A 25,843-nucleotide genomic window follows, 5' to 3' on the forward strand; every position below is an offset into this window, starting at 1 on the left:
CTTTTCATACTGTTTTAGCATCAGCTCGAGCTGAATTTCATACGTGCTTTAGCTCAATATCATGCCTCAGGCTGAGCTGAACAGCAGTGCAGGTATAGAGCTGTATCAGGTACAAGCCTGGAAACACCTCCATGGGGTCACCTCCAGTCGCACATCTGCAGGGCCCTCCCTCAGGCTGCTCCCTCCTTCTCGCTTCTGTTTCAGCTCAAGGGCTCTAATTTGCACTTTGGAGCCACACAGAGCTCCCCCGCTGGGCTAGCTTTGGCTGGAGTAATTTTCCCCATGGTAGCTTGTATGGGGCTGTGTTTCAGATTTGCACTGAAAATAGGTTTGTTAATATAGAAATGGTTTTGTTCTTGCTGCGCAGCGTTTGCACAGTCAAAGCCTTTTCTGCCCCTCACCCCAATCCAGCAGTGAGCGTGCTGGGGGTGCGTGAGGCTTTGGGAGGGGACACTCTCAGAACAGCTGACCCCAAATGATCACAGGGATATCCCACACCACATGGCATCATGTTCAGCCTCGAGAGCTGGGGGAGAAGAAGGAAGGAGAGGATGCTCAGAGATAACAGCGTTTGTCTTCCCAAGGCACCCTTACAGGGGATGGAGCTTTCCTGGATGTGGCTGAACACCTGTCTGCCCATGGGAAGTGGTGAATGAATTCCTTGTTTTGCTTTGCTTGTGCAAAGCTTTTGCTGTACCTATTAAAATGTCTTTATCTCAACTTACACGTTTTCTCACTTTCACCCCTCTGATTTGGTCCCCCATCCCACTGGAGTGGAGTGGGTGGCTGGGTTGAGTTGGGGTTAAACCACAACACCTGCTCCATTTCTAATTTCTGTGAAAGAGCTCAGATGTTGGCCTAATATCAAAACTTTAGCTATTAGAAGTATTACTGCAGCGCACTGTACATCAGATGGTGAATTTAGGGAGGAGCTCTGTCTCATAAAATAATCCATCCCATCAACTGATCTCCCAGAGAATTCTCCCCATTAAACATACTATGATGAGCCTGATAACCACAGATTAGTCCTTCTAATCCATGGATGCTCAAACCCTACCACCATGACACTGACATTCTTTTAAAGTGAACTTGTTCTAGGTGCCAGGCTTGAATGCAGGACACTGCTCCGAAGTTACAAAGTTGTTTCAAGACCTCTCCAAAAGTCATTAGTTTCAGTGAAGGTTGGGCTTTCATACACATCCAAAGAATCCTCTTTTGGAATAATCGCAAAGCCTGGATAACCTGAACATACTACAATCTGGAAGAGACACCTTGGAGAGCACAACAGGCACCCTGTGCAGTTGAGAGTGCCTCTGTTGACTTTCCTTGGACAGGACATACTTTTATCCTAAGCCTGTAAAATTTCAGACTAAAAACACAAACAATGTAAGAATTGATTGTTCTTCTCTAAAACAGAGAGAAAATACAAATTATGATACTTCTCAAGAGCAGACAATCCATCCTTTTCACCAAAATGTTGAAGTGGTTCATTACCCAAATAATTTGATATTAGAAACTTTGCTTCTGATTTAGAATAGTAATTTCACCTTTAAATCCAAAACTTTTGAATTTAATTAAGTCTTTATTCAGAGATTGATGAAATAAGGTATGTGGGCAGTTTCATAATTCTGTAATGCTGTCCAAACAGGAAATTCCACCTTCCTTCTGAAAACCTTGTTCTCATGACAGCATTTTTCTATGAAAAAATACTTTGCACAAACACAAAAAGGTTTCATCTATGGTATTTTCTTATATAAAGTTAGGATAGATAAGAGGAATAAACTGCATTTATATTGACTGTGAAACAAATGATCATGTCCAGTCTTTGGGGATATTTATGTTTGTATTCTATTTCGTTATGTCCAAGTATCATATCTATAAATATACTTGATCACTTTTCTGTCAGAAGGACATGTTACACTGCAAGCCAACATAAAAAAAAAACAAAACAAAAAACCCCATTGTTATTAAAGATCTTACTAGGGCTACAGCTGTGGAAACATTTTTTTTCTCATAGATCTGCTAAATAACAAATATGATGCTCAACAAAAAGTGTCATATTTTCTGATATCATCTAATGTCTACTCAAGAAATCAACACTTCTGTAGGACTCCATGAAATTAATTTTTGGTTTTCATGTATTTTCCAAGACCAAAAGTGCATCAACATAAAATAGATGACAGCAGGAGAAGAGTGATTTTCCCAGATATGACTTATTAGGTCTTGATCTTTATAACACAATAAATCTGAGGCCAAAGGAGAATAGTTTTATTTGACATGCTAAATCCTTTTTATCAGTAAGTCAGTCCACAGACTGGGCTAGAACATCTTTGTTGTCAGCATGGACATGAACAGTAGCATCGTAATGGGTATGTCCCTTCCTATTCTTTGATAGGTCATGAGCCAATAGAAACACAGACCTGTGGAGTGTTTCACCTGGTCTGTTCCTTGATCCCTTAAAGGAACTTGGACAATCAGTTTTGGCTCCTTTCCTTTTGTCAGTGTCTCCCCAGAAACCTCAGAAAAAAACCCCAAACATTTACTTGCATGCACATCCCTTTCACTGCCCCATCTTCCTTATTGGTCAAAATAGAGCCAATGTCCTATGTTGTCAATCCACAAACTTCCCAAGTTTTATACCATCTGTCACATAAACCATTTTCCATTGTATAAGTTTTCACTCTCTTTTTGCAATTATACTTACTGTACCAGTATTCTGTTGTCAGGGTTCTTATATACTGAAACAAGAGACATTTTGAAAAACAGAAGTCATGTTTTAAGGCACATGTTCACATTAGCTGAGCAAAACCTATAGAAAACCTCTTGTGCTCTTTACAGGCAAGGAGACCTGGTATCAATGCTTAACCCCTGCCTAGGAAGCAGCTGTTTGGTATTGCTGGTTGCAGAAATTCTCAAGATTAAACCATGACCCAATCTGCTGAGAGCATCAGACCAGTCATTGTTCTGGGGCTGAGAAAAAAATCTGTCCTCATGACCAGACCAGCCTAGGAAATTTTTTATTCCTGCCATCAACCCTGAGATCCAGTGCTGTAATTTTAATAGTCATATAATATGTTGAATATATAAAGTACTAAAATACACATTATACTACACATAGTTAAAGACATATTTAGTTATAACGGATTAGATGTTGTCCAGTGGCAAACATTCAACCTGATTTTGACATTTGTGGTTGAGTCTCTTCAAATCAGCTGGTGATATGAAGGTAATTTTCCCCTTTTCTTCCTTCATTTTCTGCTGAAAGAAAATATTCAAGTCTTCTAGTCAAATGGACCATATGAGAAACAGAGGCAGAAAATAAAGCTGGGGCTCCCCAGAGCAAGTTCAGTGTGGTGAGGCACTCCTGTACCTCTGACATGTGGAAGACAGCTGTCAAAAATAAGCAATTTGATTCAGTGCTCCTGGACATGCATAAAAACACTTCTCCATTGGGAGATACCAACATCAAATTTAAGGGCAAAATTAAGACAAATGTCACTAAAATAATATTTTAAAAAATTATGTTGAAATAAATGTAAAAATTGTTGGTTTTTTTTTTTTTTTTCCACTTGTCATTGGTAATTTCCTCACTGGGAACATGGATTAGGATATAGTGACAGAAACTTGCCAAAGACAGAATTTGGTTTGGTTTTAGGTATTTCCCATAATAGTGTGACAATATGTTTAATTTACTAAAAAGGCATCAGTAAAAACCCATGGAGAGATGAAGTTAAATTTTATAGCTGTTGTGAGAAAATCAAGACAGAGCTCCCCGAAGTGATTCAAAATACTTCCTGCCTACATAATATGCAAAAAATCCCCTACTCATGAGAAAAAGAAAGAAGTACCCTCCCAAGATCTCCAGATCTCCAGCTCTGACAGCAGGGCTCTGGTTAACACTTCAAATGATCATGTAAATGTCATGGGAAAGAAGAGACCATCTGTGAAAGTCATGGTCCCCACAATGTGTTTACGAACATGCTAACATCCTCTAGCTGGTGTGATCTCTCTCCATTTTGTATTTGAAGCAGCAGATTGCTTTCAAAGGCAGATATTATTCCAGTCTTCCACTTGCTGCTTGTCTCGGGCCCTGTGGCTTCTGCCATATTTTCTTAGAAATACAGTTGTCTTCCTCCAAACCAATTTGGGGAGGCAAAACTCAACTCCAAACATGTTTCTCTGGTGCCATTACTCCTGTTTACACATGCTGTGAACTATCATTCTCCCAGGAATTCACTGTGCAGCATTCAAGCTTTCTCCCTCTTCTAAGTTTAGGCAAAAGCAGTACATTTTTTCCTCACAGCAGTGAAAAAACATAAAAGGAGATGAAGCAGGTAAACTCATCCGCTCCCAATATGTGCTTCTAAGCTCCAGTCTTTCTTCTTGATTCAGTGTCCCAGACAGCCCCACAAAAGACTGGTACTTGCATCTGCAAGTGTTTTGTACCTTTGACAATGATCTGAGAAACTAAGTCACACCTGTGAGAGGGGTTTTGTGGGAGGAAAAAAATCCCACATAGAGGAAAATCTGTTTTTCAATCTCAAACCCTGCTGTTTCACACATCTTTTTACCAGATAATTTTTTTTTAATCTCAACGCTTTTCTCCAGTTCAACTGCTTTCTGGTATTTAAACAACTTGTAAAACAAGCAAAGAGAAAAAAGTCTTGCCCATAACAGTGATCTGCGTTAAAGAGAAAAAGAATATGCTGTCTAAAATGAAAATTGCTAGTTAGTGGTCACGACTCAAATACTTCTTAGTGGGGAGCATTTGGCATCCTTGTTTAGCTCAGCTGTATGCAAACACTAATGGCTCTCCTTTCTGCCTTCCTATTCCCTGCAGTGCAGTCAATAACCCATATCATTCTACCACATGACTCGTTTTCACATCAATCTGATGTTCAAAAGCACTATGGACCCCAGTTACAGAACCTTCACTGAGAAAAATAAGCAGTGCTGTCACATACTTTAAGCTCGCTCAATTAGACAGATCTCAAACTGTTACAAGCTAGTTAAATCTGGAAAGCTGTCACCCTGCTCAAGTCACTTAAGCTTCTAGGATGAAATATGAATTTGATAAAACTGAGGCAGTTATTGCCCTTCAATTGCTCTGCTATTTTTAAAATATTTTGCAATCTTTCTAGGGAACGATTCTGTTGCGATCAAAGAGCTTCAAGTATTTAATTGGCAAACAATACAATGTATAAAGTATTATCACACTAAAATTAAAATACATTAAAAGAGATGTCAAACTTTTTAATTCCTTGCAACATGAGAAGAAAAAAAAATGTATGATCAGAAGAGATGTCTCAAAGTGGAGTAGTTCAAGAAATATTACAAAAAATTGTAGAGGGAATAACAGGCGAACAGGACTAGACAGCATTCTTCCCTTTATTCTCAGTGAACTCAAATCTGAAAACCCCAAACTAATTCTTCTAAATGTGTATCTCTCCTAAACCAATCTCGTTTCAATGAAAACAGAAGGTTCAAAACATGATGACAAGTTCTAAAAAAAGACCAAGAGAAACAAATTATGGCAGATTGCAGCTTTGATGTTTTCTCTGCTAAGAAGGCTGGAATCATAGAATTACAGAATTTTCTGAGATGAAAGGGACCCACAAGGATCATTGAGTTCAACTCCTGACCCTGTGCAGGACAGTATCAGGGATCACACCACGTGCCTGAAAGCCTTGTTTAAATGATCATGTAAAGTCTGGCCCATTGGGTGGGTTTAGGGGAAGCTGATTTTATTTACTCTGTGTGGTGCATGGGAGAAACAACAGAAATCTCAGGAGGTTCAATAACAAACAACTTTTACTTGCAAACTTTTATAACATCCAGACAGAACAAGACACTTAGCAAAACATTGACTGACAGAGTCAGGTTTACAATATATTTTGGTCAGGTTTACAATATATTTTGAGGAGAAGGTGGTAGGAAAAGAAACAGAAAGAAAAAGGAGAGGGATAGATAGTCACCACTCTAGGATCCACCATGGTCACAGAAGCTTTCAAGTCTAGGATAGCATCTCGCTGTCCTTCTATGGGGTCTGGTGGCCGGGGCATTTCCCCAAGGTGCACCTATACTAATTTCAGCATCAGTCTGGCACCTGCACTTTTTACACTTTATACAGAGCAGAATGCAGTCAGCCACCCTAAGAATATTGTGGACCTAAAAGTCCCCTGACTTCCCTGAATCCCCCACATTCATGCCAACAAAATTAGTAGACTCTTGGATAAATGTGATGAAATTTGGGACAGTCAGAATTTTCCAAATTCAGTATTTTCCACAGGGAAAAATTCTTTACAAGAATAGTGTGTAAGGTAGTCAGGAAAAAGATATGTCAGTTTCTGAAGAGAGCTTAACAAGTTGGAAACTGAGATTATCTCAGCTGGTCAGAGCATGGTGCCAATAACACCAAGGTCATAGATTCAATCCCCATACAGATCATTCACTGAAGAGCTGGATTTGATCCTTGCAGGTCCCTTCCAGCTCAGAATATTCCCTGAAATCAGAAAAAGCTCTGTGAAATCTTCCTCACCAAAGATTCTGCAAATGGTTGTAAGAGGAAAGTTTATTTCCAGATTAAAAGATTGTTAAAGGACAGGAATAAAAGGTTGAAAATAAAAATGTGTCAATGGCAACTTCCTTAGGAAGTGTTTGAGAAGCCAGCAAAGGAGAGGTTCACCAACAGGGAGGAGTGGTAGGGAAATGTAGTGCTCCAAGGCAGTCTTGGCTGTGGTGACCACAAGATGGTGGAGTTTGAGATGCTCAGGCCAGTGAGAAGGGCACACAGCAAGCTCAGGGTCCTGAACTTCAGGATAGCAAACTCTGGCCTCTTCAGGAATCTACTCAGTAGCATCCTATGGGGTAGAGCCCTGGAGGGAAGAGTGGCCCAAGAATGCTCATTGATATCCAAGGATCACCTCCTCCAAGCTCAGGAGCAGTGCATCCCACAAGGAGGAAATTGGGAAAATATGCCAGGAGGCCTCCATGGATGGATAAGGACCTGCAGAGGAAACTCAGAGAGAGAGTTGTGGTGCAGTTGCCAGGCTGGAGAGAAAGGATCTAGAGGGAGCTTGACATACTTGAGAGGAGGGGCAATGCAAACCTCATGAGGTCCAACAACAAAGTGAATGCAGGGTCCTGTTTTGCAGCAATGCCAGACACACCTGCAGGTTGGGGGGAGAAGTGATTGGGAGCAGCCCTGTGGAGAAGTACTGGGGGGTGATGGTTGACAAAAAGCTCAATATGAGCTGGCAGTGGGCAGCTGCAGTGCAGAAAGTTAAACCTGTCCTGGGCTGCATCAAAAGGTGTGTAGCCAGCAGATCACACTGGAAGGAGGTTACTCACTCCTGCTACTCCAGGTCATGAAGGAGGCGATTCTCCCCCTCTTGTGAGACCCCACCTGGAGCACTCTGTACAGTTCAGGTGTCCCCAACATAAGAAGGACATGGAACTGGGGGAGCAAGTCCAGAGGACTGACACAGAGAGGAGTGGAGCACCTTCCCTGTGAAGATGGGCTGAAAATGTTGGGGTTTTTTCAGCCTGGAGAAGAGAAAGTTATGTGGAGGCCTCACAGCAACCTTCCAGTATCTGAAAGGAGCCTACAGTGAAGTCAGAGAGGGATTTTTCATCAGAAACTTGTCATAGGACAAGGAATAATGGATACAAACAGGAAGTGGGGAAATTTAGGTTAGATGTTAGGAAGAAATTAATTTCACTCTCTGCTGTGTGGGTGGTGAGAAACTAGAACAGGTTGCCTGGGGAGGGTGGGGATGCCCCAACCCTGTCAGTGTTCCAGGCCATATTGGGTAAGTCCTGGAGCAACCTGGTCTAATGGGTGGTGTCCCTGTCCATGGCAGGGGATTTGGGACTAGATGATTTCTGAAGGTTATTACAACCCATAACATTCTGTGACTCTGTCATTTATTGAGAAATTGGGTAATAAAATAGCAAATGAAATTCAGTGCTGACAGGTTGCAAAGTAAGACACATAAGGAAAATCAACTTTCACTGTATTTACAAAGTGATGAGCTCAAAATTAGCTGTTACCATTCTGATAGGTGGATACAGAAGGTATAAAAGGGCTAAAAGCATTTTATACAAGGTGTGAAAATCCACCAGTTCTGATTAAACACACAAATAGCCAGGAGTTCAGGACATCCCTAAGTCATGGATTATTGAAAGGATGCATGAGTAGGAAAGCACAATACATGTCCCCTTTTGCTTACATAGTTTGCTAAAGCTTTTGATACTAGTTTGCTGTACTGACAGGACAATAGAGTAGCTGGACCTGTACAAATGCTCTTATACCCATAAATAAATACATTACTAACAGATGTAATGCCTTTATTTTAGGGGTAAAAGTACCCCTCCAGAAGACAGAAAAAAATCCAAACCAACACAAAAACGAGTATGTGGTGTATTGATTTGTAAAACTTTGTCAACAAATCCCTGGTGTTGCGCTCTGAAGAGGTTACATATGCTGCCAGTATTTATCAAAATAAATAATCTTATTAATACATGCAGTCTGCCAAATATCATGAAATGGTTGCTTCATGACACTTACAATTCTGCATCAGCTGGCTATCAGGATGCTTGGCAGAGAGTTTTTGTGATTTTTTTTCCCTATAGTGCAGAAATTAACTGGATGCTCAGAATCAATTCATTCAAAGACAGGACAGATTATTTCCAGTGGGGTTGAAAGACAAAGTTAATGTTGCAGAAAAGAATAAAAATGGGAACATTTAAAGTAGATATTCAAGTGCAATGAAGTTCAGAGGGGGTTTTAAATCCAGTCTGACATTCACTTTGCATCCATGAATTGCCAGTTCTGGTACAGTGACAGCTGCTCTGCTCTGTCACTACTGCTGGAGCTCAGAAGCAGATCTGTGTGACTCGGACAGTCCCTCAGTCAGTGCATGTGTCCATGTGCTGGGACATTGCTCACAGAAGACTGAATCCCAAAGTGCTCCCTCCAACCAGTTCCTTCCTGGCTACCTATGTAAGTAGATTTTAAGAAACCACTGCCCCTTTGCAGACAGGTTAGAGACGTAGAGGGCAGGGAAACTGACTGAACTGTGCTGGTTCAGCAGCAGGGACAAGAGAGGTGTGGGCACCACATGTGGGCTGAGCTGTCTGCAGAGATGGGACAGCAGATGAGCAGCTCAGCACCAGCCAGCCCTCCGGAGCAGAGGTTTTCCTGGAGGCTTTGTTCACAGGTAACAGTCAGGCATCATGGTTTTGTTTAGGCATTCTCTCTTTGATGCCACTTGAATCTACTGAGCAAGGTCAGGGTCAAGTTTTAGTACAGATTTCAACCCCTCTTACTGTTGAAACACCTTGGAAAGACTAATGTGATGGGTTGAAAGGCAGCAGAAGTTCGAGACAGACAAATGCTGTGTGCCAGGGTTCCTTGAGCACAGGCTGAACGAGACACAGGCTGGCCCTGAAAGTGAAGCAAACTCATGGTGCTTCAAGCAGACCAAACTAATCACGGAAGAAACACAGCTGCCAATGCAGTGCTTCGTGATAACAAACAGACACATTTTAGGAGCATGTCTGATTGGAAGAGGTTGAAAACAACAGCTGTTTTATTGTGTGGGTGTTATTTTTGATCATCAAGAAGTAAATGCTCATTGTGCTGAATGTCACTTAATTCTAATTAAATCAGTATCTTAAAAGAAACTGTTGCATCTTCTGGTGTATCAGTTGGTAAGTACTTCCTGAGAGGGTTTCTGTTGGAGTCTGAAATACAGACTGTGTGCCCTTGTTTTTAATGTTTAGTTCTGAGATCCAAGAAAACACTGAATTTCATATAACATGAAATTCATGAGCATGTTTTCATGGTGATACATGAAAACAAATGTTAAAGTTAGATAGAAAAAGCTAAAAGTGTAGGTGTGTAGATTAGAAAGTTTCTTAAATCACTGGGTGAAAAAGTTAGTTTAGAGAACAGGAGACAAGATGGAGGATTTAGGGTGTTGTCCCTTGTCCCTTCTTCTTTCTTCTTCATGTTCTTCTCCTGGAGGTTTTTGGGTAATAGCGAGTGATTGGATAGAAAATGCCGCAGTGCATCACAGAGGTGATGGGTCATTGGGTCATTAAGAAAAATAATATACGTGTCTATTGTTAATTGGATAAAAATAAGTATAAAGATAAAAGAACTGCGTAGTTCGGGGCCATTTTGTGTATCAGACACGAAGTGTGCCACAAGGCCTTGTTTGTACCATCAGAAGAAAGAAATGTACCAAATTGCAAAGATTAACCTTGTAACCAGCCTAGAGAAACCTGTTAAGTTTTGTAAGGATCCTTCAATAAACACGAGAAATCAGAATCTAATGAGTCCGGGAGCTTTCTTCGAATAATAAGGACTGAGATAAGTGGAACTCCCCACGAGGGAGGATCCCAGAAGAATTCAGCCCAGAGAAGGCTGGGAAACTATAGAAAAGCTGTATCTACAGAGAATTCAGCCCAGAGAAGGCTGGGAAACTATAGAAAAGCTGTATCTACAGAGAATTCAGCCCAGAGAAGGCTGGGAAACTATAGAAAAGCTGTATCTACAGAAAATTCAGCCCAAAGAAGGCTGGGAGACTAGAGAAAAGTTGTATCCACAGAGAATTGAGCCCAAAGGAGGCAAAGAGAGAGAGAGAGAGGTAACAGTTTCCAGGTCCAAAACCCAGACTGAAGTCTGTGTCAGCGAGAAGATATTTCAAGTAACCAGACCGACTCATACATGGGGCAAGTGACACTGAAGTAATTTTATTGAAAATTAAGTGATTTTTTTTTCCCCACAAAAACTAAATACCCATCAACGTTGCTGCAAAATGCTGGATGGAATTGCATTCTGATGGAATGTTGTAGGTGCTTCAGACAAAGCTTGTTAAAGAAACCCTCTCTTTGAGTCTGAGATGCAGAAAGGACTTCTTTGTGTATTTAAAATCCTTCCTAGAAATGGGTTTAAATGAAGGTAAATCCTTCCTTATCCTTAGATTTTGTTTACAGTTTAGATTTTGTAACTTTGTCTCACAAGTTTAATGGCAGCAAATCAGATATATTTCCAAAAGATAAGTTATTTATTAAGAAAAATGAATATACAAAAGATCTAAATTAGAATTACTTACTGCATAGTATAAAAGCTAAAAACACTAGCTGATATAACATAAAGTGCACTACATTAAAGCAATTACATTAAAACAATTATATAATACAGCTAGCAAAAAAATCCATTAAGTAGAGGTTGATGTATCTCACCACACTCCGGCCACGAAATACTTCTTTTTTTCAGTCCATGGGATGTAACTGTGGAAAGATGTCCCACATCCACAGGAGAAAGTCCATATACTTCAATCATGTGGAAGGATCTGACTGTATGGAAAGGGGCCAAGCAAATAAACTTTATTCAGGCAAAGCATGCTGCTACATGGAATGGCCATATGTGCCAGTGGCTTGGGAAACACAGGAACAGCCTGGCTTCTGCCACCGCCTTGGTGATGGATCTGGAGAGTGACAACAGGCACGACTTCCCTGCTCCATGACCTCATCCCTTCAGGGAAAGGGCCTTGCACTGGGATTTGCCTCACCTTGCTGAAGAAATTTACACCTCAGTTGCTCATCACTAAGGTCTCTTGAAGTCATAGGGAAAATTGCATATTTGGGATTTGAATTGTCTGATCTACTTTAGCTGTGCATGATAGCATGGGATCGTTCTCATGAGAGCTTGCTTCTTTCTGGTGATAAGAGACCTGGAGGGTAAATAATTCAATGCCTTTTCCATGGATATGCCACTCTGAGAAAATGAGTTGCACTCATTTTTTGTCCAGCAACATCTCAATGTCAGCAGTTCTCAATGTCTGTAACACAAATCATGGAGTGGCTCAGGAATTGGGTTATATTTTTTCACTGTGTTGCAAAACATTAATTTCTCAGTCATGAAACTTTCAGAAGGAATGCATTAGTTGTGGAAACTTGCTTTGGGGATGTTCCTCATGTCCAAAATGACATTCCAGGTAAAAATACAGATGATTAACATAAACACATCATGAACTGACCCATAGTCCAGGGATCAGCACACTTATCTATTACGGTGCCTTCTGCAACGAGATCCCAGAGAGCGACCTGTGTCTCTGAGCCTGGAGAACACTAGAGAAAATGCATTTATTTATTGTGATTATTTATGATTTGAGACAAAGGGATGTGCTCCAGTTTGGCAATCCAACGACTGGTTTATTGAACACAGCCTCAAATAGGTGCAGGGATGAGAACCAAGGAGTGGGATCAGGGCACAGGGTTAAATGAGGGGCAAAAGGGGCAGATCTGAGGGTCAAGGTTCAATGGGGACAAGGGAAAGTGGTGCAGGGGAGTGGATAAGGGTTGGGAGAACCAAGGGGATAACAGGGGTGGAACAATGTGGAAAAACAGAGCCAATGGAGGTTAAAGGAAGGAAGAACATTCTAGGAAGGGTACATGAATGGTAAACAGGAGCTGACAAAGGGTCAGCCTTGTTGTCCCCACACACTACCAGAACACCAGAACCCAAAAAGCACCAACATGTGGCTGCAAAAGGCCCATGGGAGGGAGGCCTTTTCTTACTCTATTCTACAGGGGTGTCTCTCCCCTTTTGCCTCTGCCCCTCCAGTGTCGAGGCAGTTTGGTAACAGGCCCCTGAGCCTCCACACTTTTCTGGGAGTTGGGTGGTTTAAATGAAATTCAGGCCTTGGCTCTGCTGGACCTTCCACAACATGCTGAGTGCCCTGGCCACCAGACCACTTGATAAACTCTGGTGTGCCTGTGTGTATGTGTGTGTGTGTGTGTGTCTAAAAGCATCAATGAACAAAGTGAGCTTTCCTTTGATCTCTGGCTGCACTTCAGTGGGAATGTTACTTCAATAAATATTGAACTGAAAACTGAACACAAATTTCAGGACTTGACCTTATATTCATGTGGTTAATTCATATACACTTTCTACAGTAAGATAAAAAATAATTAGATGCAGACTGTTTTATAAGAATCAATAACTGACATGTAAGAGTCAATGCTCCAGTGCACAATTTATACATTTTAACCTGAGCCTGCCTGAAGCATCCTGTTCTTTCATCATTATTGTTTAAGTAAATGAAAACGAGGATCCAAAGTAAGAACCTTTCCAGGTCACTAAAATGTGACATTTGTGAAGCGACAGTTAACCATCTGGTCTTAGAAGAAATGCTATTTAAATGCAATATGCAGAAGTGTTTGTACAATGCCATTTAATTGCAGGCAGGTAATTGTATCATAGCAGGTTGAAAATTTATGCTGTGTTTTTGGAAAAAAATCTCCTTTTCCATTCTTCTGCCTGTAGCAGTATCATATGCAAATTTCCTACAAATTCCTATTCCTACACATTTCCTAGTTTTCTGAACATTGTCTTCTCCATCTTGTGATGTACCAGTGGTCTTGGTTGGTGTGTTTTACAAAGAATTCTCGAGGCAAGAGATATCTATTTTTTTCCCCATACAAATTAGTTAGTGAAGCATTTGAATCATACTTGATTTCCTAGGAGAATAGAGCTTGTGGTCCTACATTGTTTTCTGCCCTTTTCACCCCTTCCCACAAGCAAACCTGAAATTTGCTGTCAGATTTTAACAAAATTTAACTTTGGTTGAAAACCTGTATTTGAGTTTTGTACTACCATTCTGCTCTTGGAACTCAAGATCTGACAGATTTTACTAGATATTTTGTTTGTCCCTGCCCTGCATTCTAACACTGCTGAGACTTCAGGCTTACCAGGTTTTTCATAAAACATCACTGAGAGAAGAAAAGCACCAAAGAGGAAAAGAGATGCTTCAAATGCAGAACCAAGTAAAGCTAACCAAGGTTCTAGCCTCCCTCTATGCCAAAACCATGGATTGGTGGGATTTCTTGCAGCCCATCTTACTTGCACAAATAATACACTTCTAACCAAATATTTTACAATCGCTGTAGACTGTGTGTGGACAATTTATCTCCCTGTTTAGCCTATCTTTTCCCAGCTAACTTGGTGGGACTGTGAGCCAGGTGTGTCTCTATTTCTAGACTCTTTGGTCGTGATTCCTCTCATCCAGCTAAAAGTGAAGGTTGAATTACCCTTGGAAAGTATCTGTTTTCCTAGGGAAGACTAGGGAATCCAGACAGCTGGCTTAGCTCGATGTTGCCCATAGTGACCATGATGCTGTGATGATGCACAGGAAGAGATCCTCTGGGGAAAAAAAACCCCAAGGGACTAATGTCATTTGAAGACATGTAGGAGTGGAGAATTTAATTTTGTGTTTGCAGAGTCACTTCTTGGTTTCATCTCTGCTGCAGATCACCATGGAGCTTAAGGAAGAGATCTAGAAGATTAAAAAATTATTGAAAATATTAAATTAGAAAGGAATTAATTTATTAATTGCTCTTTTACTCACTTGTTGCACCTGATAAATCTTTGCCTCCTTTTAAAAATGTTAAATTGGATGAAGAAGAAAACCTCATCTCTTGCGCTGTCAGCCAAACCTACCTCACGAAGATCAGACAGGGAGCTAGTTCCCATGAAATGTGTCTGCTCTCTATACAAGGGACAGTGTTTTGTCTCTCCTCAAAGCATGACCCTTCTGCCACAGACTTTAGTCGAGGCAGCAAGCTGCTAGCAACATTCAGAATTTAGAAGGGTATTTTTAATATCCAAGACCAGTTTGATCTCCAGTCTAAAAGACGGAGATTCACGGATGTGAATCACTTCTGTGTGGTTGCCATGGCTGGAAAGAAAGCATTTCTCACTGCCTGTCAGGTTTTCACTGGGTTCAGAACATCTCTAGCCTGTCCTTTTGGTTTTTGTTTTGTTTTTTTTTTAATTTTTTTTTCTGTACTATTATATTACTTTAAATATACATAATATACATGAAGAATGTGTATATTCCAGCTTACTGGGACAGTAAGCTATAGAAGAGGCTTAATTAGGAGCACAGGTAATTCATGAAGTTGAGTGCTTACATCACTCTTTGAGGTCAGCCAATGTTTTAATGCAGATTTGCAAGAATAATGAACACAGGTAAGAATTCATCCATTGAATAGTTTGTAGTCATGCCACAGGCTGGCTTTTTTTTTCAGAAAACATTCATTAAATTATTTGGCATAGCAACAAGAAGAGTAAAAATCAAATTATTTGTGGATACACACCAAAATTCCTGCTGAATGCATGGTTTACTGTGAGTCACTCACATTGAATCCAAATAAGAATTTTTATGATCCAGTGGTATAAAACAACAGATGTGGCAGAAACAGAGGTTAAATGAAGAGAAGCTAAGGGGTGTACGTGCTGGACAATCCCTAACATTTGAAGGTCTCAGCTCTACTGAAAACTTCTCCACCTGAACTATATCTTTTTCAAACTGACTGGTTCACAACCCAACAGCATATTAACATAAGCCTCAGCACCCCTCTTTGAAACTTAGCTCTTTCTATGATTTGAATTATTACAGATTTTATAACTGCCCTGAAATTCTGATTTTCTGTGAGATTTTTGCACAGTCTCTTACAACCATGGCTTGCAAACCTGCCACCCTATAACATGTGACAAGTTGTGAATCCGACTTGTCTCCAGATCAGTTTCACCTCCATTTTGGATACATATACTGTGACTGAGCTCTGAAAAAGGGTGCACGAGGCAGACCCCGAAGGGTTTTCCTTCCACTGGAGTTCACATGCTGAGAACCTGGCAAAGACAGGTGAGCAGCCTGACAAAGAGAAAAGCCCGTCTGGAAATATTTCATTTTGGCATTTCATAGCAGCAGATATTTCATTCACCTGGTTTGCCTGAATTGCAAATATTTCTAAATTCCCTTGTGAAAACGAGGTTTGCTTGCCTGATAAATTTTAAAAGGTCTAATATAAACAAAAAGACAATTAGGAGACAAAGATAATGAAGCAAAGGGTAAAAATGGCTGGGTGCTTGGCTCTCTGGCAAGGGCACACCTGGTATCTTTGGAACACTCCTTTTATCCCATTCTGCTGTAGGGTTTTAATGCTTATTTAAACTTTTCCAAGAAGTATTTTGCATGGCCACACCCCGGGTCTGCCTTTTTAGAGCATGTGTCCTAGAAGTTTAATTTCTTTCTATCATCTTTTTATTTGGGCTGGGGTTCCTTCTTCTACAGGCAGTCAGAGTTGATAGCAGCCTGGGCCCCATCATCTGTTTCCTGGAAGCTATCTTGCTTTCTACAGACAGGACATAGCCCTAACATCCAAAATTCTTCTTCACCTACGTCTCAAACCTGTTAGTGGCTAGCAGGAGAAAAAAAGAAAAAGACATAGCAAAAGCATATAACATTCATCTTAATACTTGTGAAAAGCCAATATCACAATATGGACTTATAACACCCTCATCAGATGGAAATTCTTGGTCTGATTGTTACCCAGAGGAGGAGATGCTGGCTCACCATTCCCTGCACGCACAGGTGCAGCCTTGCTGGCCGTGGTGGTGTGGCAGTCTCCTCTGACCTCCTGTCTTGCAAGCCAACACAACGTGCTTGGTCTGCAGTGTTGCAGCGGCCTCAGGGAGACAAAGAGTTACATTGTCCCACCCCAAACCCCTTGTGAAGGGCGGCCCAGGAGTTCTGATTGGGTTTGAGTCCCTGGGGGGTTCTCCCTTGGTGTGTTTCTAATGGTCCCTGACCCTGAACTCCACCCTCAAAGGTGTAAACCCTCCGTTCTGTCCCTCAAAAACCCCTGCTGTGCCTCTGTTCGGGGCTCTCTGTTCTGGACCTGAGTTTGTTCCCATGCTGAATAAATGGTTTCATGAACGGGAGCCCGTCTCGTTGGTGTTTCATGCTGGTCCCCAGAACCCTGCTGCTTCCCTGGACGAGATCCTGAGGTTGCTGACTGCAACACTGCAGGAAGCATTTCCACGAACATCGTGCTCTTTTGTTCTCTCTTGCTTTGCAGCGAGGCAATGACCCATTACTTAGGCTGTCAGGTCCTACAGGGAGACCAAGCGCTTGCTTTATGGACCAGAAGATAGCAAGGCAAGGACACAGCAGGCAGTGTAATGCCTGCCTTTCTCCAGGGTTTAATTCACCTAGCTTGCTGTGAAAACTCCTTTCCTTCATGAGGACAATCAATGAATATTACTTACCCTGCTTATTCTTCAGGGTTTTTTTTAAGACAATGAAGCCATTGTGGAGGAGGGAAATTTGTTTTGGTCTTTTTCTCTGAAAGAAATTGTGGGAATGTAAATTCTGGACATTTTAGTTACACTTCTATATCCTCTGATGCTAAACTCCTGACTGAAAAAAAGAATGAAAACCAGAGCTGCTCTTGCCTTATGAATATGTAAAAAATTTCACTGGAGTATCTGAACCATAATCATCGCTTTCTGAAGAATGGTGCAAGAGGAGCCTGAGTCCACTTTGCTGAACACTTCAACAAAGCATCTGGGAGATTTAAGTGCTCACTCATTGTTCATCTCAACTTCACTGTCATGGAAGAAAATAGCACTTTTATAGCAAATCTTATGTAATTGTCCCCATTTTACCTAGGGAAATCTGTGACACGTACGACTGAGTAAAAGAGCAGTTTGCAACAGTAAGTTACCTCAGGTAATCACCAGTGCTATTTAATGGGTAAGAAGGACAGTAAGGATTGTCTTTTGTTCAGTGCAAATATTTTATCTCAAACACCTAAATGCAGTTGTCAGTGTAAACAAACATTAAAAAATATCATTAATCATTAATCATTAAAAATAAGCCCTGGAAGTCACATCAGATGGTGATGGTTCTTCAAATGTGAAAATAAAGATAAGGGTAGCTTCTCTCTACAATTTTAACAGAATTATTTGTTCAATGGAGCAAAGACTTTATCCAGGCTTGTGGTAAGGTCCGTATCTGGGTACACATAAAAAATAGAAAGGTTTTGTCTCACGAAACAGCAAGCACTATTTTCAAAACCTCCGCTTGGCACTCTAATTTGGGACACAGAAGGGGTGAGAAAATCCGTATCTTCTTAGAAGACGTGGTCTATTATGTCAGCATAGTATCATATCTTCTATCCCCCCCAAAAAAGGACAGTTAGATTCAATCAATCTGTTTATTATGCAGATTAGAAATTAAGTGACCACGTGGTTGGCAACTGGGGAAAGATTTATAAGGGAACTGCTGGCAGAGTTTGTTTTCTTTCCCTTCAAATAGTTTAGTGCTTACTGGGGAAAGCCTGAGGAAGGAGGCTGCACTCTTGCAGCCCTGGGGTCAGAGATCTCTTCAACACAAGAATCATTCTGGCAGGTTAGATCAAATCATATCCAGCTCAATCAGATCAAACCCTACCCACCCAATATTCTGTCTGGAATGTTTGAAAAAGTCAATTCTATTTAAGGAGGGTATTCCATCTTCAGCACTTTCAGTTCTATTTGCATCTCTCATTTCAATGAAAAGTATGTGCTTTTTTCATAGTCACTTTTGCCCGAGGCATCTGCTAGCACTAGACTTTGAAAATTCAATAGGATACTTAAAAGATTCTCTTTAATTGCCCTAACACTACAGCAGATTTGGGCATTTACTTCTCTGCCGTGTTCTGGCTTGACTATTAGTCTTCTATGCAAGGTGGATCAGAACAGCTTCCTTCTGTACTATGATCTCTCTGTGCCACTGTCCTGGCTCTCCAGTGTTTTCCCAATCAATACCAGTGCAAGTGGAGCTACACAGAGCTCACCATCCAGGTGATGTGGGGACAAGTTTCCTTTCTCCTGTTCCATGAGATTTACTTTCTTTTTCATCCATTCAGGCTTCTCTTTAGGTATGTTTCTATTGTTTTTTTTAAGAAAAAGTGACTTTGTCCAGTCTTCCTTTCATGCAAATTACCTTTTTGAGGTGCCTTGTAAATCATGCCTTCAATGATCACTGCATGTTTACTTTCCATAGTGCAGTGTTTAGCTGTCTTTTGATATTTCAGACACTGGATGCAGTACAGACTTGGCATTATTATTTCTCCTGGTCTCTGATTTCTACTCTGTCCTCTTCTGATGGTTTTTGAAGCTCCTGCCCTGCAAGTCTCTCTCTCTATATTCATAAAGTGCACAATGCTGGCATTTCAGATTTGTTAACAGAAAAGGTTGTTTGGTTTAGTATTCCTAAAATACTTAAATACCTTCTTGATGAAGACAAAAGAAGAAAATGAAAAGAATACATATTAATATTTAAATTTAAATTATAAACACTTTAAAACACGTAAAATTGATGCAGAAAGTAAGTGGACAGATCAGATAAGATAAAGGATGTTGGATCAAGGGTTATCAGTGTCTTCTCCAGTAAAATTCAATCAAATTCTACATTACCCTGATAATAAGCCAGAAGACAAAACACTACAAGTCTTGCAAGTCAGCTAACCTAAATTAACTTTCTGTATCAAAAAGTGGAAAATATTTTGTTTTATACTACCTCAAGATTTTACCATCCAGTGGGACAAGTGCTATTTACTTACATATGAAGAAATTAGTTTCTAAAGGTTGTAGCTATGATTACCATGGTCTTTTCAATAATGAATAACATTCAGAACATACCAAAATAGAAAAATACCTAGTTTTGTTCAGCAAATGGAAAACTAGAATGAGAATTTTTGTAGGTTATGGCTATCCCTATTTACTGTAGATATCAGATTATTTGAATGCTGGTGAAGTAATTTCTGTCTTGATGGGAAACTAACAAGAAAGAAAATATAGAATATTTTTCATAAAAATGTGTATTGTTTCATGCATCTTTATACATAGTAATTATTAGCAATCACTGCTCTGCATGCAGTCAAGAAGAGTGGCTTTAGGAAAGTTGCTTCAGAGCCTAACAGTTAATATATTCATTCCTTTCTACTGATTACAATGTTTGCACCTTTCACATCATCATTGTTAAAAGGAAAACATAGAACCCATTCTCCAGAGGCTACCAAAGCCTGTTTTGAGAGCTGATTAGATGAGGGAGAGCTGCAAGGCAATGGATACTATGAGATAAATGGGGTGTAAGAACCTCATTCAGATACTGTGTGCCAGAGTAAAAATGAGTAAAACAATGACTACAGTACAGTTGGGATTTATGTAGTAAAAGCTTTGAGAAACCAAAACAAAAAAAAAAGAGTTGTATCAATAAGAGGAGCATGAAAGCAGACAAGCAAATAATTTTGGAGGCATTGGGAAAGCAAATATTAAGTGAAGGCTCTATGGAAAAATCACTGGCATGGAAATGGGAAACAAATCTTAATTAAGTTATCAAGATGGACATAATCTGGGGGGTATGAACAGGATTTAAAATCAACTATGCAAGAATACTCACAGAGCAAACCTGGGTTGTAAAGTACCTGGTCAGCAAAGACCAATGGAGTTACATTAATGTGATGCAGAGGGGTGCAAGGCATAAATGCTGTGATGAAAATAGTAAGCCAGGAAAATTTTCTGTGCAATACACTTTGTATTGAAGTCAAAATTGAGAACGTCTTGACAACTTTCTCCCTGGCAAATGAGGAAATGGATAGAAACATGCAAACAGAGGAGAACACATGAGAAGTAAAGCTCAAAATGAAAGGTTTTACTCTGGGGCAGAGTAGCAGGAGGTAGCTAAACACATGTCTTAGCGGCTGTTAATCTTGCTTGATTTTCATGCCCTTAGTTTTTTAATCTTATTTTTATCTCTCTTATGGGAAGAACTGTACTGTAATATTGCAAAAGCATTTTAGAAGCTAGACACATGTTGAAGATGTTCTTTCCCTGTTCTCAGGCTTAACTAGAACCTGATTTGCCATAGAAGAGAAGATCTGCGCTTTTAAATGAACCTTCTATAAATATTGCCTATATATGAATTCCTATCTTACATCCAATGTGCAAGTTAGCCCGAAAAAAAGGCAATAGCTGGGGTGTCAAGACTATACCCAGCTGCCTGGAGTCTAAGGGACAGTGAAGTAAGGCTGGACTAAACTAGTATAAGTAGGATAAGGGCACAATACCTAGAATGGCAATTTGAAATGAGGTTTATGTTCTTTTGCTCACTAACTAGATGTGTGAGTTGTAAGAACACAAAGGACTCCAAACTGTAACCTTGAACACACCATTTAATAAGATGAAAAACAATGGATTGGAGTTTGGTGACAAAACCAGCACGGTCTGAATTCCTCTTTATGGAACATCAGGCACTTGTGCTCAGCAGCTGGGCTGAGACAATGATACACTTTTCTATTTGTCACAGTGGGGACTGCAACTAATAGTGGCCTCTTGAACGCACAATCTGTGCTCATGTCTTATTTCTCATTCGCAATACAGCACTTTTGAGTTTCAACCACTGTTTTAACTGCCTGAAGGTTAGTTAAAAACACCACTGGAGGTCTTTTTCATTACTGAGAATCAGAATAAGGTTTATTAGAATCCCTGGGGCACAAGTAAATAGAAGTACAGTGGCTCCCTTTCCTGCCTGCTCACCCAATGCTTTGTGTATGTCTTGTCTCACTCCCATCATGGTACCCACTCCATGCACTTCAGACACCAAATCCCCACACCTGGCTCCCCATCTCATCTTCCTTTCTATGCTGCTATCCCTCTAATTTTGTTCCTCTTCAAATGGCTCTTCCTTTGTAGATTCCCTTTCCTACTTCTTCCTGGTGCTTCTTCTGCTCATTATAACATTTTTAAGTGGAGTCTCTCTATCCCTCCTCATAATTTCCTCAGTGTAACAGCTGGAATTCTCCTCAGAATGACCTTCATGAGCAGACTGATCCTTTTGCAAATAGGAATTGCATGTTACCACTCTGCACCAAGGATGTCTGCAGCATCCTTTCATCTGAGGCTGAACTTAGACTGCATGCCAGCAAATTGACTTCTGCAGCTGGGACTCAGTAACAAAAAACCAGAAACTGGCACCTGGTCAGTTTTCAGGCTTGCATTACAAAAGAAAGACCAGTCTGCTTTTCTGACAAAAAAGAAAACAACACTATGTACTTGAATAATCACATTGAGAAACACCAAAGCTTACCTAACTCTGTACAAATAAATTTGCTTTTCCAAACACTGAGTGACAGAACAAAAGATCAGCCTTTGATACAAACTGCTGCGGCGTGCAACAACAAATCCCTGAGAAGCAACCTGCACTTTTGGGGCCCGAAACACGTTGCTAAAAAAGGCTGACGACTATGGAACAAGGGATGGGTTTTTAATAAATCCAGGGTCTTTTTTAATCCTCCAATGAGGTCCAGGAACAAAGACAAAAGTGTGTGGAAGGTCCAGGGTTATTTATGAGTATGAGAGGGAGGCTCAGAGGGTCAGGGACCAATGGGAACAGGAAAAAATGGTGCAGAGGCAGGGTTAGGGACAGGAATAACCAATAGAAAAATGGGCGGAGGACTGCAGCAAACTGGGGTCAATGGGGATTGAGGGAAGGGAGAACATTCTAGGGGGTGTACATAAATGGTAAACGGGGACTGAGCCAGGATGACATAAACCTGCTGAGGCAATGGGGGAACAAACTTAACAATATGTTAACATATAGCTGTGAAGGTCTGTGGGAGAGAGACCTTCTCTCATTTCAACCTCAGGAGGTGTTATTTCTTGCCTCCTTTCCAGGATTGAGGTATGGGGATTTTAGTCATAGGCCCTTGGGCCTCCACAGCAGATGAAGATGAAAAACCTTGAGCATAGATTGCTGAGAAAAAATAAGCAAAAGGATAAACTGTGTATCACGCGGCCCAGTTTTAGCTTGAATTGCTAGCTTTTATCAGATGTATTTCAGATTGTTTCTGTGGAGAGGATAAAACTGGTAGACTTGTTTGCTGAGGTATTTTTTCATTGTGGTCCTGTTTACTCAGTGGGCAGAACCTATTTTCCCAGAAAAGCAACAAGCAGGCAATGGGAGACAGTGCTCTCGTGCGGCTGCTCAAGCACCCTTGCCAGTGCCTCAGAGAGAAAACTTTCTTGCTCTTATTTTCCCTCAACCAGATTCTATCCATTTTGGTACCATCCTATGAAGCTACTCTCCTTCCTCAGCACTAGGGACCACAAAGACTCCCATGTGAGCTGTGTTGCTCACTCCTTAGATCTGCATGCAGGTAACCTCATTCCACTGCCATGCACCCCTCCACAGAGTTGTTCTCCCTTATGTTCCATGAATGAAAGACTGAGGCCCTCCCTACCACCTCAGTGCCGTGGTACCAGAGCTAAGCCCTCAACACAGAGAATTTAATTTGGGGCTCTGGGGTACATCAGGTGTTGCACAGCCCTGAGCAGGGGTCTGGATGCCCTGGAACAGAGAGCCCTCCTGCACAGCTGGCCCAGGCATCCCATGCTCTCATTGAGTCTGATGTCTCAAGGAAGCCTTCGTCCTAGTCCTCAGGCACATCAGGTGTGCTGTGAGACAAATCCCCATCTCCACTCTGAGGGAGCAATACAGCCCATGCAGGTACATTTGTGGCTCACAAGGTGGGAGCTCTATGGGTGAGGTGCTCCTCATAAGTTACAATTGTGGAGAGCTTGAGATGGCTTCTTGTGCAGCTCATGAACTTTGTCACTCCACTGTTTGCAAACTATCAAGTTAAACAGGCATGTGCATTTAAAGCTGATATCTGTCTCAGCAGTATCCTTCCTCAGCCATCTGGAAAAAAAACACATTAAAAATCAATCTAAAATACTCAATCCTCGGTAGAGTGTTTAAGAACATTTCTTACTGAAGCTTATTTCAACACTATATTCGCTTTGGATTTTCCAGCATATCTGACGCTGAAAGTGTTTGCAACAGGTCTCACTCAGTGTGTGGTTGTTGGTTTGGCTGTCAGTGGTTTTCTTTTTTACAGGAACACTAATAGGCCTATAAAACCTCCAGCAATAAAAAACCCCAAGCCCAAAATCAGAACTGAAAAAAAACCAAACCAGTGCAAAAAAGGGCAGTCAATATATGCAAGGATAGTTATAGTGCTAAAGGTTTAAAAGGAAATAATTAAAAAAAAAAAAAAAAAAGTGGCTGTGTTAATTTCCATTCTGGAAATAACATTCTTTTGAGATGCTGAGTAAAGAACAGGTGGGATATTCTGTAACAGGATGGAACAAGGTACCTGGAGCCAAGCATCAGTAAAGATACTCTGCCTACCTTGTGTCAGAGAGCACTTACAGAAAGACAGACAGACAGACAGACATGAGGCAGGCCTTATCTGCAGAACACAATAAGGAAAACCCCAGCAAGATGAGGGGAGCTTTGGTTTGTGCCAGCAAGCACAGCACCCTGTCACATGTAATGGAACTGTTAGGACAGATCACATGAAACCCAGCATTAATGTGGGCACTAATTAACCTCTTACTGCTGGCCTGGTTTCTGTCACCAAAACTCCTGCTTGTGTGTAGAGGAAGAGTAAAGGAGGCAAAAAACTGGGATGGGACAGGAACATGTGTCTGTAAGGCTTTTGGTGATCTGTCTCCAGTTCTCTGCTTTCTCCACAGGAGTTCTAACTCATTCCTAAGCTAGCTCATGGGAGGGCAGGCTGACAGTCATGCACAGAGTCTAGCAATAAGTCTGTGCAGCAATGCTATCTCCATCTGACACTGGTTTGTTCAATGCTCTCCCTTGCCTGGGCCAGTATGAGAAGTCTTCTGAGGCTGGGTAGGCTGCAGGAGGGACTGTGAATATGTGTTCCACTAAGCTCATCTTTCATTTTTCTAAGAGTAACCTGGCTGAAGGCATCAGGACTGAGGCTCTCCCAAAACCGTCTGCAAATATCACAGACATGCCTTGCTCCTCCTGTCCTGCAGAAAGACATGTTTTGGTGGTCTTTAGACCCCAAGCCAAGAAGCAGCTTTATTGCAGGGATAGATTCCCATGGACTGAGAAGTCAAATTTCCACTCAACCCCACCACAAACTTGTTCTCAACCCTCAGTGTCATGCCAGCCCCCCTCCCCGCAGCAGCACCCACCAAGAGCCCACCTACACTGATGTGCCTTGAACAACACCACGTTCTCTCTCCATGTCTGGGTGAGAGCAAGGCTGCCAGCACTGCTCAGGAGACCATGGCTTGGCATCATGCAGTCAGTATCAAGCACCTGCTACTGCATGATACGAAAACAATACAACTCAGAAAGCAGCCTGGGGACATTTCTTGGTTTGAGCAGTGGCATCAGGTGGGACATGGTGCAAAAAACAATTCTAGAAAGAGCCAGAAGTGTTCAGGAAACTGTCCAAAGGTGCTCCATCACAGGAAAGGGGGACATCTGGACTCTTAGCTTCAGGGGCAGAAGCAGTGAGAGCTAAAGTGTCTTTAAACCAAATATTTGAAAAGAAGACGTTGTAGGGATTGGCTGCAGAGTATCCTGGGAGCTTCATGGGGTCATTGAGATAGGCACAGGATCTGACAAGGCTATTCCTGTGAGACACCACCACTTTTGCCACAGATGATCAGCCAGGATCAGATATTCCTTGCTACAGGGAGAATGAGTAATAGAGGGAAGACAGAACAACAGGATTTTGTGGGTTTTTTCATGTTGTTTGTACTGGGGAAGGGGAAGGGAGCTGTGTTGTTGGCGGAATATTAATGAGTGGTCTGGTTTGTGTCCCAATGCATGATGTCACACAAGGTTCTGCTTTTAAATAGCAGCAAAGAAGCTGAGGCTGAATTGTATGCACAGGACATCTCTGCCAGCTGTACCCTGGAAACCTGAGCCCTCTCCAGGATCCAGCCAGAAAGCTGGTTCTGGGGCATATCCTCTTTGTCCAGGAACAAAGATATGATAACGATTATCACAGAATCATAAGGATGTTAAGGTTGAAAAAGACCACTAAGTTCACCAAGTTCAACTGATCACCCATCACTGCCATGTTCACCACTAATCCCCAAGTTGCCACATCTCCC

The sequence above is a fragment of the Poecile atricapillus genome, chromosome 1, assembly GCF_030490865.1.
Source record: "Poecile atricapillus isolate bPoeAtr1 chromosome 1, bPoeAtr1.hap1, whole genome shotgun sequence".
Lineage (NCBI taxonomy): Eukaryota > Metazoa > Chordata > Aves > Passeriformes > Paridae > Poecile > Poecile atricapillus.